Consider the following 14,188-nt stretch of genomic DNA (forward strand, 5'->3'; position numbering starts at 1 on the left):
GTTTCCAATGGGGCTGCTGTCTCTTTCAAGAGAGAAACTACATTAATAGGAGAAGCATGCAGACAGACCCCTGAGATGTGGCATCTTTGTGATCTGTAGTGTTAGACATTGTGCATCTCCACCACCACACTTCAACCGCCACACACATATACCCATAGCAAAACCAACAGTGTCAGGAAACTATTAACATCCAACCCATATCCCATTTTCAGAAATGCAGATTGGGTTGCCTGGAACTTAGTCTGCAGCAGTGCTGGTGGAGGGAGGGAAGGGATGAAAGCCAGTTATTAGAAGCCCCAGAACATGATTCCCCTCCTATATAAATATCAGCCGGAGAAAAGGGGAGGAAATTATGCAAATATAGTTTCCTACAACCCCCTTTGCAGCAAAGTATGCAATTGCAATTTTCCAAAAGAACGGGCAAGAAAATAAGAGCCGATGTTTTTCCTGTCTCAGAGCCTCATAAAACAAGCAGCACATTTTTTTTGGTTTCGGGAAAACAATCATATTACCCTCGGCAATAGACTTTTTTCTTCTTCAAATTTTGCTGGAAAAAAAATAAAATAAAAGCAACACACAAAAATCCTGTTTACTGGCAAACACATACAACCACTCCAGTGAAAATGCTTTGGAAAGAGTTAGCATATGGAGGCCAGATAGAGCAAGAAAGAGGCCTAAAGATAGAAAGAGCCATGAATCTCAGCGGGTGACCCTCGGGCCTAGCTTACCTCACAGGTTGTTGTGCAATTAAAATGGAACGTGAGGAATTGTGTATGAAAGAAAGGTGGGATACAAATGCAATTTTAAAAAGATCTGCTTAAAATAAGTTATTCAGGGAAGATTTTCATCCTAGGATGCTGTGTGTGTGTGTGTGTGTGTGTGTGTGTGTGTGTGTGTGAGAGAGAGAGAGAGAGAGAGAGAGAGAGAGAGAGAGAGTTGTGTGCCTGTGTGTGTGCACGAATCAGTGATAAAATGTGGCATATACCTCATGTGAGCATATATGTGTGTGCATGAGAGTGTGGTCCTGAACACTTTGGCCCCATTTCATTCTGACCCCACCCAACTACACTGCCATACAGTGGTGCAACATGGTCCTCTGGTTGAAAAGGTTTAGCCACATGGTCCTAGAATTCAGGCAGCTGGTGTGGAGACTTCTAATCCAGGGGCAGGGACCTTCATGTCTCATGGCTCCTCAAAATCACTGGCAGTGTTGAAATCTGCTGAAGATTCAGCTCCCCTTGCTTCTCATCTGAGGAGACTTCAGATTTGAGGCCTGTGCAGGGCTAGTCTGTACTCAGTACTGTTGACACTAGCAGCCCCCTAGAATAGCAGACATGAGTCCTTTCCCAGTTCTGTGTGGAGATGCCAGAGACTGAACTAGGAACCTTTTGCATAGCTCTGCTATTGAGCTACAGCTCCTGCCCACAGACCTCTAGTTTGCCTGGAAAAGCAACTCTTGTCCAAAGGGGGGGGGGTGGAGGAGGAGGAGGAGGAGGAGGAGGAGGAAAGAGACTAAGGCACCAGCAGATGGAATTGATCCCACAGGGAGCTGCTCTTTTTATATACTGAGGATAATAATAGGGGAGTGAAACTGACCCCCATGCATTGAAAGAGCACATGAGAGGGGTTACAGAGCTGTGCAGGGTAGCTTTGCTCTCCACCACTGACCCCACCCCATGTGAGATGCTCCTTTCTTCACAGAAGGAGCAGGGGACTTGTGGCCCTCCAAATGTTGTTGGACTCCAACTCTTATCAGCCCTTATCACTCCCTCTCTCATAACACCAGAAGTTGCAAACTTCAAATGAAACTGAACGTTGGAAGATTCCAAAAAGACAAACAAAAGTACTTTTTCACAGGGTGCATCTTTAAACTGCGGAATTTGCTCCTACAAGAAGCAGCGATGGCCACAAACTTAGCGATGGCCCTGGTTGCCTGCTACCTCCCTCCTCAGTCTCAGTTTTGTCCTTGTAGAACTTAGCAGGGAGGAAAAGAGTGACAAAGCTAGAATTAGTTGCCTGTCATTGGCTCCTGGCTCCACTTACGGTTGGTCTCCCTGCCTTCCACGCCACTAGTCCCAAAGGGCACCAGCCATCTCTGATGATTATAATTTGTGCACAAAACACGTGCCCCTACAACATACCGGTGCATTTTCCTTGTGTGTGCATACATGCTTTTTGTACTTAGAATCAAATTCCATGGCATTCAGAAGCCTTAACTGAGTGATAGGAAATCCTCAAAACTAGAAATTATTAATACAAAAAAGTGTTATATTTCCTTTTTTAATTAGAAACATTAGTGACGTGGAGAGCAGCTGCGAGGTCTGTGAGGAATATCCTTAGCAGGGGGGTGGGGTGAGAAATGGACATGTTTGATCAGGGTCTGGAGTTCCAGGGGAGCCAAGGCTACTCAATTTACTTTTAAAATTATCATTCACTTTTTGCATCACCATACAATGTTTGCATAACTTGAATACAGTGGTAACCTCTGGTTACGTACTTAATTCATTCCGGAGGTCCGTTCTTAACCTGAAACTGTTCTTAACCTGAAGCACCACTTTAGCTAATGGGGCCTCCTGCTGCTGCCACGTGATTTCTGTTTTCATCGTGAAGCAAAGTTCTTAACCCGAAGTACTATTTCTGGGTTAGCGTAGTCTGTAACCTGAAGCGTATGTAACCTGAAGCGTATGTAACCAGAGGTACCACTGTATTTGAATACTTCAGATATCACATAAGAACATAAGAAGAGCCTGCTGGATCAGGCCAGTGGCCCATCTGGTCCAGCAAACCAGTCAGATGGGAGGGGTACAAATAACTTATTATTATTATTATTATTATTATTATTACACAACTGCAAATATACATAGCTTTCTGCCTGGTAATATATACTCACCAGTTTTGCACTTTATTAAACAAATTAATAATAAAAATTAATGACAATCTTAAAATGTTGCATGGTAAATTATGTCAAATATGATGGGCCATGCAAATATGTTCAATATAAAACTGAGAACAGGATGCTGGGCTCAATGGGCCAGTGGCCTCATGAAGCAGGGATCTTATAGTCTTATGCAGGTTATGAAATACAGCTTTTCTCAGTGCAAAATTTGGCCTTGGGAGATGGATACACACACACACACACATATATATATATATATATATATATATATATATATATATATATATATATATGCAGAGTTCTAACTATTGTTAGATTATCCAATACCAATGAAATCATAGTCCAACTTTTTCAACATTAGAAATGCTGAGGATCAGTCTAACCAGTTGCTATTGTGATCCCAAAGTCACTGTATGATATATTTCTTTAAAATTCTGAGTACAGGTAGGCAAGTGCATGTTCAAATAATTCCCCACCTTAAAAAAATAACTAAAATTATACACAAAGAAAGAAATGAGGAAGAATGCTGAAAAGCCACATAGTGTGCTACTACTGCATGTTTGAATCAGACTTCAGATATCTTGAAATACACCAAAGATTTTGGGATTAAAATAAAAATAAAAATCAGCTGCTTCAACTGACAATAAAGTGGTTCCCTTTGGGATTTGCATTGTGTAAATCTGTAAAGACCGGTGAAGAGGGCAATGGTTTATTGCACTAACAGCATCATTTTCGTTCAGAGGCAGATGTTTTTATGAAAACAGGAGATCAATAGGTCCAAGCAATTGAGCTGACCTGCTGTACAGGAGGGCAGAATGAAAGGAGAATCTTGCTTGGGTTCAAGAAAGCAGCAGCTGTTCCGTTTCCCCTTTGAAAATCCAAGTTACATTGTGAACACAGACCCATAAAACACTGTCCATTGTTGCATGGATGTATTCCGGAAGTTTCCACTTAGCAAAGGGGCCGCCTTCGCTCTTGGAGCAAAATGGTATGGCAGCCTTCACCAGTCTGGTTCCCTCTAGCTGGGTGGAACTGATGGGAGTTGCAGTCCAAAATATCTGGATGGCACCTGACTGGTGAAGGCTGCTGTATGGTTTCAGACGTTCTTTTGTAAGCATCGATGCTCCACTGTGATCACCTCCAAATGTTTTTAGACTACAACTCCCATCACCCCTGACCATTGGCCAAACCAATTGAGGCTGATGGGAATTGGGGTTGCATTTAATGCGACTTCCCTTTCCTCCCTCTTGCCTCATTTTTCCAAGCTTAAGTTCAGTTCTCCACATTTCCACATCAATTTGTAATTTTTTTAAAAAAACCTCCTTTTTGCATGTTCTTTTTACCAGTATAAAACTGGTAACACTGTACCCTGCTATATGAATTTTTGTACACACCACTTAGCTGGTGAACTGCATTGCAAAATTCGCAGGTGTGCAAATTTTGAAGGGTGGCTGCATTTCAGTTTGTGTATTGTTTTGGAAAGAGTGAATTAGCTAGGTTTGCCTTTAAATGTGAACTGAATTGTATTTGTCCCCCATCCCCCCTCTTTGCAAATTGAATTTTTTTTTCTCATCATGAAACAAACAAACAAAAACACAGTGGTACCTCAGGTTACAGATGCTTCAGGTTACAGACTCTGCTGACCCAGAAATAGTACCTCGGGTTAAGAAATTTGCTTCAGGATGAGAACAGAAATTGCACGGTGGCAGCGTGGTGGCAGCGGGAGGCCCCATTAGCTAAAGTGGGACCTCAGCTTAAGAACAGTTTCAGGTTAAGAACAGACCTCCAGAACAAATTAAGTTCTTAACCCGAGGTATCACTGTAATACTAAAGCAACAGGCTCAATACACTGATACCCAGCATAATGTCAAGACCCTTGAGCATGGCCCTGGAAAAACTTATGACTCTCACTCTTTCAACACAAGACGAGCCCTGCTGGATCAGACCAAAGGCTCATCTAGTCCAGCATCCTGTTCTCACAGTGGTGAACCAGATGTCTGTGGGAAGCCTGCAATTGGGACATAAATGAAGCAATATTCTCACCACTTCCACTCTCTGCCAGCAACTGGTATTCAGAGACACACTGCTTCTGATATTGGATGAATGATCAGGTATCAAATGAAGATGGACATGGCAGGAGTTTGTGTAGCAGATCAAGTGACAAAACAACCGATGAGAATACATACCCTGAAGAACAATCAGCATCTTTCATAGAGAGCAGTTAATAAATAGCAGGTCTTATTCACTCCAGTTTTGTTTCTTTGACAGTAGTCTTAAGGCAAGCTATCAGCCTATGTCTCCCCCACATCCCTGCCATGATCAAGTGCTAGACTTGTTTACGTGGAGGAATGAATAAGGTGTTTGGGTCTGATTGATCTTCCTTGTTTCTAGGAGAGAGATTAATTTAAAGACACATGTTGAGAGAACAAAGGTGGGCTGATGTTGTATTTACTTTGAAGTGGTTGGAAGAATGTCTGCTATTCCAACAAACCTCCCCACCCCCTGGCCAGGCAGAGATGGATTCTCCACCACCACCATTATAAATAAATGGCCCCCACCCACATCAGTAGGACTGTAGAAATTCCAAGCTGTGCTTTGATTGAGGAACAGAAGTTGGTGTGGCGGCGGTAATGATGATGATAGTAATTGCTTGAAGTTAAGATGGTTGGTTCTGAGTAGCTAATTCACTGAATTAAAAAAATCTCTGAATTGCACCTTAAAGTAGTTTCTCTAATTTCTGGGTGAACTGAACATGAATGAAGTTCTTTTTGTGGTGAGGCCTTTGGCAATTTTTATTTCAATTCAGTTTTAATTCAATCACACACAAACACACGCGCGCGCACACACACACACAGTTTCATTGCACTACTGCGTTTGATTGTGGCCACTGCATTTACCATTTTATCTATCTGAAAAGTGATGCTGCTATTTAAGCTTATAGATCATAATGGATGTAAAAATTAAACGAAACAATTGTTTGCATTACAATGTGTGTGTGCTAATGCCTTCTTAAGTCTCCTTGGGTATATTTTATACTTTAGCAGAGCAGCTTGCAAAAGTCTGAAAGCACACACATACAAAAGTAGAGAACCACATGAATTAATCAGGAATTGAACTGAAACTGAATCACTGTATTTTTCACCCTATAGGACGCACCGGCCCATAGGACGCACCTAGTTTTTTTTTGGGGGGGGAATAAAGAAAAAAAATTATCCCCCCCCAGCCGTGGCTTCAGCGCGCCCCGCGCTCCAGGCAGCAGGCTGCGGATGTCTGCCAGAAGCGCGGGGCGCTCTGCTTCAGCACGGCCCGCGCTCCAGGCAGCAGGCTGCTATCCGCAGCCCAGGGAGCCCTGCGGGAACTCCCTGGGCTTGCAGATAGCTTCCTGAAGCCTGGAGAGCGAGAGGGGTCGGTGCACACCGACTCCTCTCGCTCTCCAAGCTTCAGCAAAAGCCTGCATTCACCCCATAGGACGCACACAGATTTCCCCTTCATTTTTGGAGTAGGAAAAGTGCGTCCTATAGGGCGAAAAATACGGTAGTTCCTTTTTGGAGGCAGTGAAATAGATATGAAACCTTTTAAAGATAAACTTCCTATGCCTTAATAATATATTAATGTCAGGTTTTAAATTGGAAGAAGTATTTCATGATATTTCATGAAACTGCTCTCTGAATATAATTTTAAAGCACCTCAAAGTCTTGTGGCATTTGAAAGACTATTTTATTATTGCATGAGCTTTCAATGACTAGAATCCACCTCAAAATAAACTTGTTGCTATGTATTCAAAGGGCCACAAGACCTTGCTGTTGTACCTGCAGCAGAACACAGCTCCTTTTAGTGGTTTTGTTGGGTTTTGTTGCATTTCTTCACAATTTAATAATTGCTTTTTTAAAAAAATGTATTACTGCACTTGGAAGGCCCTTTGAGCAACTGAACCAGGCCAATGTATACTTACTATGACATCTCACTGTGGGACTTAGGCCATACCTACTCTACACATTTAAAGAAGTATCATGCCCGTTTAACAGTCATGGCTTCACCCAAAGAATCATGAGAGCTATAGCTTGTTAATGGTGCTGAAAGTTGTTAGGAGACCCCTACTCCCCTCACAGAGCTACAATTCCAAAGTTCCTTTGCAAGAGGGATTTATTGTTAAACCACTCGGAGAAGTGTAGCTCTGTGAGGGGAATAGGGCTCCCCTAGCAACTCTTAGCAGCGTTAACCAACTACCATTCCCAGGATTCTTTGGGGTTTTAACTGTGTGGTGCAGATGTGGCCTGGCTTTCAGGAAAGTGTTGTAATATTTCAGCCTGAAGGAAGGAAGGAACTAGCCCAGAATTAGAACTGGCTGGCAGCGCAGCTCTTTGGTTTTAACTTTAAAAGCGACACTCTGATCTGGCAATGTAATTTCCCTTGCATCCCCAGTAAATTCTACCAGACGGGAGCGAACTATTATTTAATAAGCATACAGTAGCTGAAAGAAACAAGCTGATGATGTACTGCTGTAAAGGAGCTGCAAGGGGAGGGGGGAAGCGCCTGGGAAATTCCATGCTACTGCATTTAATAAATACTTTTAAATTAGATTTGTGCATTTCCTCAGACTAAGCGCCCAGTTTCCATATGTGGTTTCATTTGGAACTGCCACGCCAACAAGAGTCAAGTGGCCTGTTTTGTCTGATGACTTGATTCAGTTATGAGTAAGGTTGCCAGATGCCCCACTTGAAGGCACACCCTGTATTTAAGGGAACGTGCCCTATTCCAGCATATCCAAGGTCGCCTGCGTGTATACTGTGACTCCACACAAACGCAGCAAAAGAATGTGGTATCTGGCATTAAGGATGAGGGAGAAAGTTGCATTCAGTTCACATTCAAAGGTGGACGAAGCTAGTTCACACTTCCTGAGACAATATGTGACCTGAAACACAGCCATCCTTCAAATTTTGCACCTCTGAATTTTGCAATCAAGTTCTCCAGCCAAATAATGTGTACAAAAATGCATATGTTAGGGGCAAGTGTGCATGACGACATACATTAGTGAAGACAACAAGCAATAGTGTGTTATATTAGGAAAAATTACTTGCAAAAGTATGTATATTAGGCAAAATATCAAACCAAAACTGATGCAAAAATGTGGATCTGAACTTAAGATCTGAAATATGAGAAAGTGAGAGGAACTGAAGATGATTGATTCATGCATCCCTATCTGGCACAGAATTCAGCCCCCTAAGAATGAACCTTCCTACCTACCTTCCTACCTACCTACCTTCTCTAGCCATTGTTGTTATAATGCAAATATACATTTGAAAGTATATGGCTCTCAAATCTTAGAGGCAAGGATTTGCTGGATAAGAGCCCCTTGATCAGGAGTTTGTGAAACTACTACAACTGGGGTGGGTGGGGGGACACATTCAAATCTTCACTCAGCCGCAAAGCTGCCTAGGGGACACTGGGTCACCAGTTAGTATCTTTCAGCCTAATCTACCTCACTGGACTGCTGTCAGGATAAAATGGATGGAGCCATAAATATACAACCTTGAACTCCAGGGAGGAAAGATGGGATATAAGTATAATAAAATCCATAGTTGCCTTGGTGCACAATGTTAATCTGTAATCCTTCCTTTCCCCCACAATTACTGTTCAATAGCCAGAATAAATCTGACAATATTTTGGAACAACTGAAAGAAGTTCTCAGTGGTTTCTGGGATCAAAATATTAATAAAATAATGAGTTGAGTCAAAACTGTGCTTCATAAATCTACTATACATTTTTGGAAGTGGATGTCTGTCTGCCCATCCATCTGTTCTCTATACCTCTGGAGGTAATTAAAATTATTTAAAACTCAAGTGGGGAAAAGCTTAAAGCAGACTTCAAATTCTGAATCTCCATGGCAAGGTGCATCCTATTGATTACATAAATAAAGAGAGCCCTGCTGGATCAAACCTAGGCCCTATCTAGTTCTGCATCCTCTTTCCCTCAGAGGCCAACCAGATGCCTTTGAGACTCCCACCGGCAGGACCTCCACACAGCAGCACTCTCCCACTCATGATGCCCCGTAGCTGGTATTCAGGGGTATAACTGCTTCCGACACTGGATTTGAAAATAAAAATGCCACCACCAGAATGTTGTTACACATATCTAGGGTGAGACCACACCTTGGAATGCTGTGGACAGTTCCAATCTCCTCGCCTCAAAAGGGATATTGCAAAGGAGCACAAAAGGGTGACCAAAATGATCAAAGGGTTGGAACAACTCCAACATGAGGAGAGACTGCAGCATTTGGGGTCTTTCAGTTTAGAAAAAAGGAGAGTAAGGGGGATGTAATAGAGACATATACAGTGGTACCTCGGGTTACAGACGCTTCAGGTTACAGATGCTTCAGGTTACAGACTCCGCTAACCCAGAAATAGTACCTCAGGTTAAGAACTTTGCTTCAGGATGAGAACAGAAATCATGCTCCGACGGCGCGGCGGCAGCAGGAGGCCCCATTAGCTAAAGTGGTGCTTCAGGTTAAGAACAGTTTCAGGTTAAGAACAGACCTCCAGAACAAATTAAGTTATTAACCCGAGGTACCACTGTAATATTATCCATGGAGAAAGTGGATAGGGAGAAGTATGTGGATAAATACATATATGCCACAACAATGGCTTGACCGCACTACTTTACAACTCTGACAAAATATGAGCTGTGAGCTGGCTGCCTGCAAGGGCTGTGTCTGATTACTGGAAACAGGCGTAAAACACTGGGAAACTAAAGGGTTCTTGTCGCACGCTCTTCTCTGCTTTATATTACTTTTCTGTGCTCTGAACCTGGGCACTTGCGTCATCGTTCATCTCTGTGACTGGAAACCGGAACTTCTCACTACTATTCTCTTCTTGAGTGACTTGCAAAGTTGCTGAAACCTAGAGAAGGTGGTTGGGCTGGAGAAGCAGGAGGAAGCCGGGGGGGCGGGGGGAGGTCTGCATTTACGCCAAAGAGCTGTGGCTTATCTGCAAGGATCAACTCTGCAAAGAAACCACAGAGACAAATCACCACCACAACGTAGGGGTGTTAAGATTGCACCTGCTTTTCCCCAGCAGAAGTAGATGGGCTTTAATTCAGGCCTGGACTCACTGGGGACTCAGAACTAAGCCTGTGAGCCCCTGGAATAGATTGCCTCACTATTGAGAGAAGTGTGCCTTCAAGCACACGCAGAGTGCATTTTGCTCGCCTGTGCATGATCGCGGCCAAGCCAAACACACAACAGGGGTTACGTGGCACAGCAAAGCTGGAACCCCAAAACCCAAAAGCGGTCCTGTTCTTGCCACACGCCTCAGACTCAAGACACATCAAAAGCAACAAGACATTAAGTTGCCACCTCCCTTTTAAAAAAATGAAATAAAAGTAAACTCTCAAGTCAATGACATGGCATTACTCTCTCTCTCGTCCAAACATATTGTCAGAGTCTGCAGGAAACAGAATAGCAAATTAAGATAATATGGCAATAAAATTCTTTAAAAGTCCCAAACAATAGTCACATGTAGTTTGGGGTGGATTCTCCCCACTTTTTTTATGGCGGCTGCAGTTTGATTCTGAAAATTTGGGTGACTTCATAGGCTCTTAACCATTTCACTTCCAACATCATTATTACTATATGTTTATTTGGTCCCCTTGCTGTATCCAGAGTCACATTCTACCTGGCTATAGTAATGGGAGGTGGGTTTGATTTTCAGAACAAAATTCCTCAGTGAAAAACCACTTGTAGTTCATTCTAGTTTGGCCCATGGTCTACCTGTAGCTTAGTTTTGTATCCCACCTCATCCTGAAGACTCAAGGTAGGCAACAGAGCAGAAATTATCCTGGGGAACTGGCAAAGGTCAGTGGTAGAGCACCCGGACTGCAATGCAGAAAGTCCCAAGTTCAATCCCTGTAAACACCAGGTAGGGCTGGGGAAAACTCCCTGTCTTTCATAATGTACACAGAATTCATGTTCAGTTTAACAGAATTTCACAACGTGGATAACCTTGGTGCAGTATTTTTGGATATTAATTTTAAACAAAAATATAGAGTATATACGTGCTTGATTCTGCTCCATTAGGCTCTATTATGTGTTAAAATATTAACATTTTAATGGTATGTTCAGTTTGCAGCTGACTTTACTAACTTGCAGAAGACCTAAAGTGGTGGCTTATGCTGAAATGGCTAAAATGACCACAAGAATCAGAAATATGGAAGACCAAAATTTTAATAAGGAATGGGAGGAAAATTATAATTTATCTTTAAAAAAACCATTGTAAACAGCTAAAATTGTTAGTAGGACTGGAATGACACTTGTAGTCTAATGGTGAATTCTGGACATAATGGAGATGTAAAAGATTTGGATTATCATAAAAGATGCAGGTAGAAATTATTAACAATAAGACGTACAAAGGGGAGGAGTGAAGACCAGGAATCGTTGGAATATTGATTTTATTTTGTATGTTAATATGTGATTGTAAAATTTTAATTTGAAAAACAAATAAATAACTATATATATATATAATTTCCTTGAACAGTTGGGTATTACCAGAAGCTTTGCTAGACCTGACCTGGTAGGTTAGTCCAGAACCTTGCAAGAGCTTAATATATGTTAAGCTCTTGCAAGGTTCTGGACTAACCTACCAGGTCAGGTCTAGCAAAGCTTCTGGTAATACCCAACTGTTCAAGGAAAACCAAGCAGAAAGGATCTTCTAGGGCAGGCATGCCCAACCTTCGGCCCTTCAGATGTTTTGGACTACAATTCCCATCATCCCTGACCACTGGTCCTGTTAGCTAGGGATCATGGGAGTTGTAGGCCAAAACATCTGGAGGGCCGCAGGTTGGGGATGCTTCTTCTAGGGGGACAGATAAAGTAGTAAAGAGGCCAGCCACCTCAAACAGCAGGAGCCAGCCTACAGGCTAAAGAGGCTGACTTTATAGGCTTTGGTCATTGGACCTTCCTACCTCAGATCCTGTCCCTAGAGGTATAAAAAGAACAAAAACAAAACTCTAGACTTCATACTTCTCCATCCCTTTCAGATCAAATGTGACCATTGGTTTTGATAACTTACTAGCCTAAAGGGACATGGGGAAGGGAAGAGGAGCAGGGAGGGAGAGCTGCGTGACTGTCGAGAGAGCGAGCAAAGGCACCGACCATGTCCTCCAGCAGCTTCTATTTAAAGTACCGACCGTGGGAAACTTATGCAGACGTGTGGTTTCTTGAGAACTGAGAGTGTTGTGTCTTTTGTAGCTGGCGAGTGAGTCACACTCTGAATTAGGAATTGGGGAGATGCACGGGGGCGGGGAGGAGGAAGAGCCCTCCAAACACTTGACTTTGAAGACACAGCATGAATCTTCCAGTCTTGCATGTTGTCTGAATCCCATTTCCTTGGATCTGCACTCCCCCCCCAACTCCAGCTGCCAGGAAGCCCCAGAAGAGATCCTTCCTCCAGGGTCCACCTGGTGGGTCCCCAATTCCCCAGAGAAGGTCTGGTGGTGGGGTAGAGTTGCAGCCGTATTCTGTCCCAGCAGCAGAATTGCTTTGACCCACTGAGATGAGTAAGGGAGAGGCAGCTTCGAGGCTCAGGCTGTGCAGATGCATTGGTGGGAGCAATGGATCACCTCTGGTGGTGCATCAGCAAAGCATCAGTCTCACTGCTGCCTCATCTCTCTCCTTTCCAGTAAGCAGCAGTGACTCTGCTGCTGGGAAGCTGTTGTTGTTCCATCTGACCAAGCAAGCCACCCCGACTTTATTTACACTTCTCATCACAGGTTCTCCTGCCTTTTTTGTCCCCCATCCCCGACTGTCAGACCTCCCATGTAAACCACATTTCCCCTTAATGTGCTGGGGTGTCCATTGGGGCACAGGTTTTCTTTGCCATTGCTCAGTCCCTCCATTCCTCATCCTGGAAGGTCTTCTCCCCTCCAGCTGCACCAAAATGTGCTACAACAGCCACTATTTATTGAACTGCAGTGAGTTTTGAGGTGTGCACCCAGTCTAGCTGTCACTACGGCAATCAGCTTCTGGCCTCCCCATGCCTTCATCCAGCCAGGCTGAAAATGGGACGCCACCAAGGCTGCCAGCAACTGACGCGACTTCCTCCTCAAATGTGTTTATTCATGTCTGTTCCATCCCCTTGCTGCAGTAATCTGCAATTTTATTTTTTAAAGAACTTCACTTTTAGAATGCATATTTTTCTCACAAAATTCCAGTTTATAAACTTATTTTATCCTAAAATGCACATGGTGTGCATTTTGGTGTGTTTGTGGAGCTGAGAGCTGCACTGCAAAATTTGGAGAAGTATGAAATCTGAAGGATCCTGTCTGCACATTTGTCTGGGAGATGCAGACTAGCTCAGTTCATGTGAACGAAAGAGAATGAAGTCCTGCTTCTGAATGAGGAAGAAAGAAGCTTTGGCAGAAATGGACAGGGCTTTGAACTAGGGCTCTTCAGCAGGGCTCAGCTCTGGAACCCATTTCCATGAAAAGGGACAGTCTGGAAACATATGCAAAGACAAACTCAGTGGGGTCTCAGCACATGCAGAGACTGCGTTACCACCATCAATAGGAATGGAGGTTAATTTCACTTGATCAGAAAGTAATTACCCTTCAGAATTCACACTTCTTTGAATGTTGTGATACAATTCTTGACTCAAACCACGTACTAAAATGTATTAAAGTATGCATTACAGGGTAAAATACATTTAGAAATGTGTGCACTAGATAAAATACACATTTCAATAATATTTTGTGATACTGAGATGTGCAATTTTTATTATGTGCATAGTTTTTTAATGTTTGGTTTTACCTATATTTTTATAATTATTATGTCCATTTTTAAAGGCTGTTTTTATTGCTATTTTTGAACAAATATTTTTTACAATTTATGTAAGCTGCTTAAGAGGTGTTTTTATTAAAAACTAAATACATATTTAAATACTTGTTTTAAGAAAGAATGCTCATGTGGTGTGCTTTTTAAAAGTCACAAATTATTTGTGGAAACAAGATGGAATGAATTTACAAATTAATGCAGACCAGAAATAAATTGATTCATCCATCCCAAAGCAACACTGAGCCTTCACTGCCCACCCCTACAAATCTGAGGTTAGATTTGCCCTACAGCTGTGGCTTCCACCCAGCCATAGGCCCCATCTCTATTAAATAGTGGGCACCAGAGTGAGATGGCTCTCAAAACGTGCTCACTGGATTAGTCTCAAAGACTTTAAAATAATCCAGGCATAGTAGCAATGCCCTTTTCATGTTGCATGGAACAGACAAAAGGATTAAAGGGAGCATAAGATT

The 14,188-nt window shown here is 42.7% G+C and overlaps 1 protein-coding gene across 1 annotated transcript in view; it reads right to left on the minus strand.

The window, feature by feature from the left end:
- Positions 1-14,188, minus strand: part of RUNX3 (RUNX family transcription factor 3) — a 235,690-nt gene that overhangs the window by 144,795 nt on the left and 76,707 nt on the right. The gene's annotated exons all lie outside the window — the stretch shown is intronic.

This window comes from Podarcis filfolensis, assembly GCF_964270895.1.
Source record: "Podarcis filfolensis genome assembly, chromosome: 8".
Lineage (NCBI taxonomy): Eukaryota > Metazoa > Chordata > Lepidosauria > Squamata > Lacertidae > Podarcis > Podarcis filfolensis.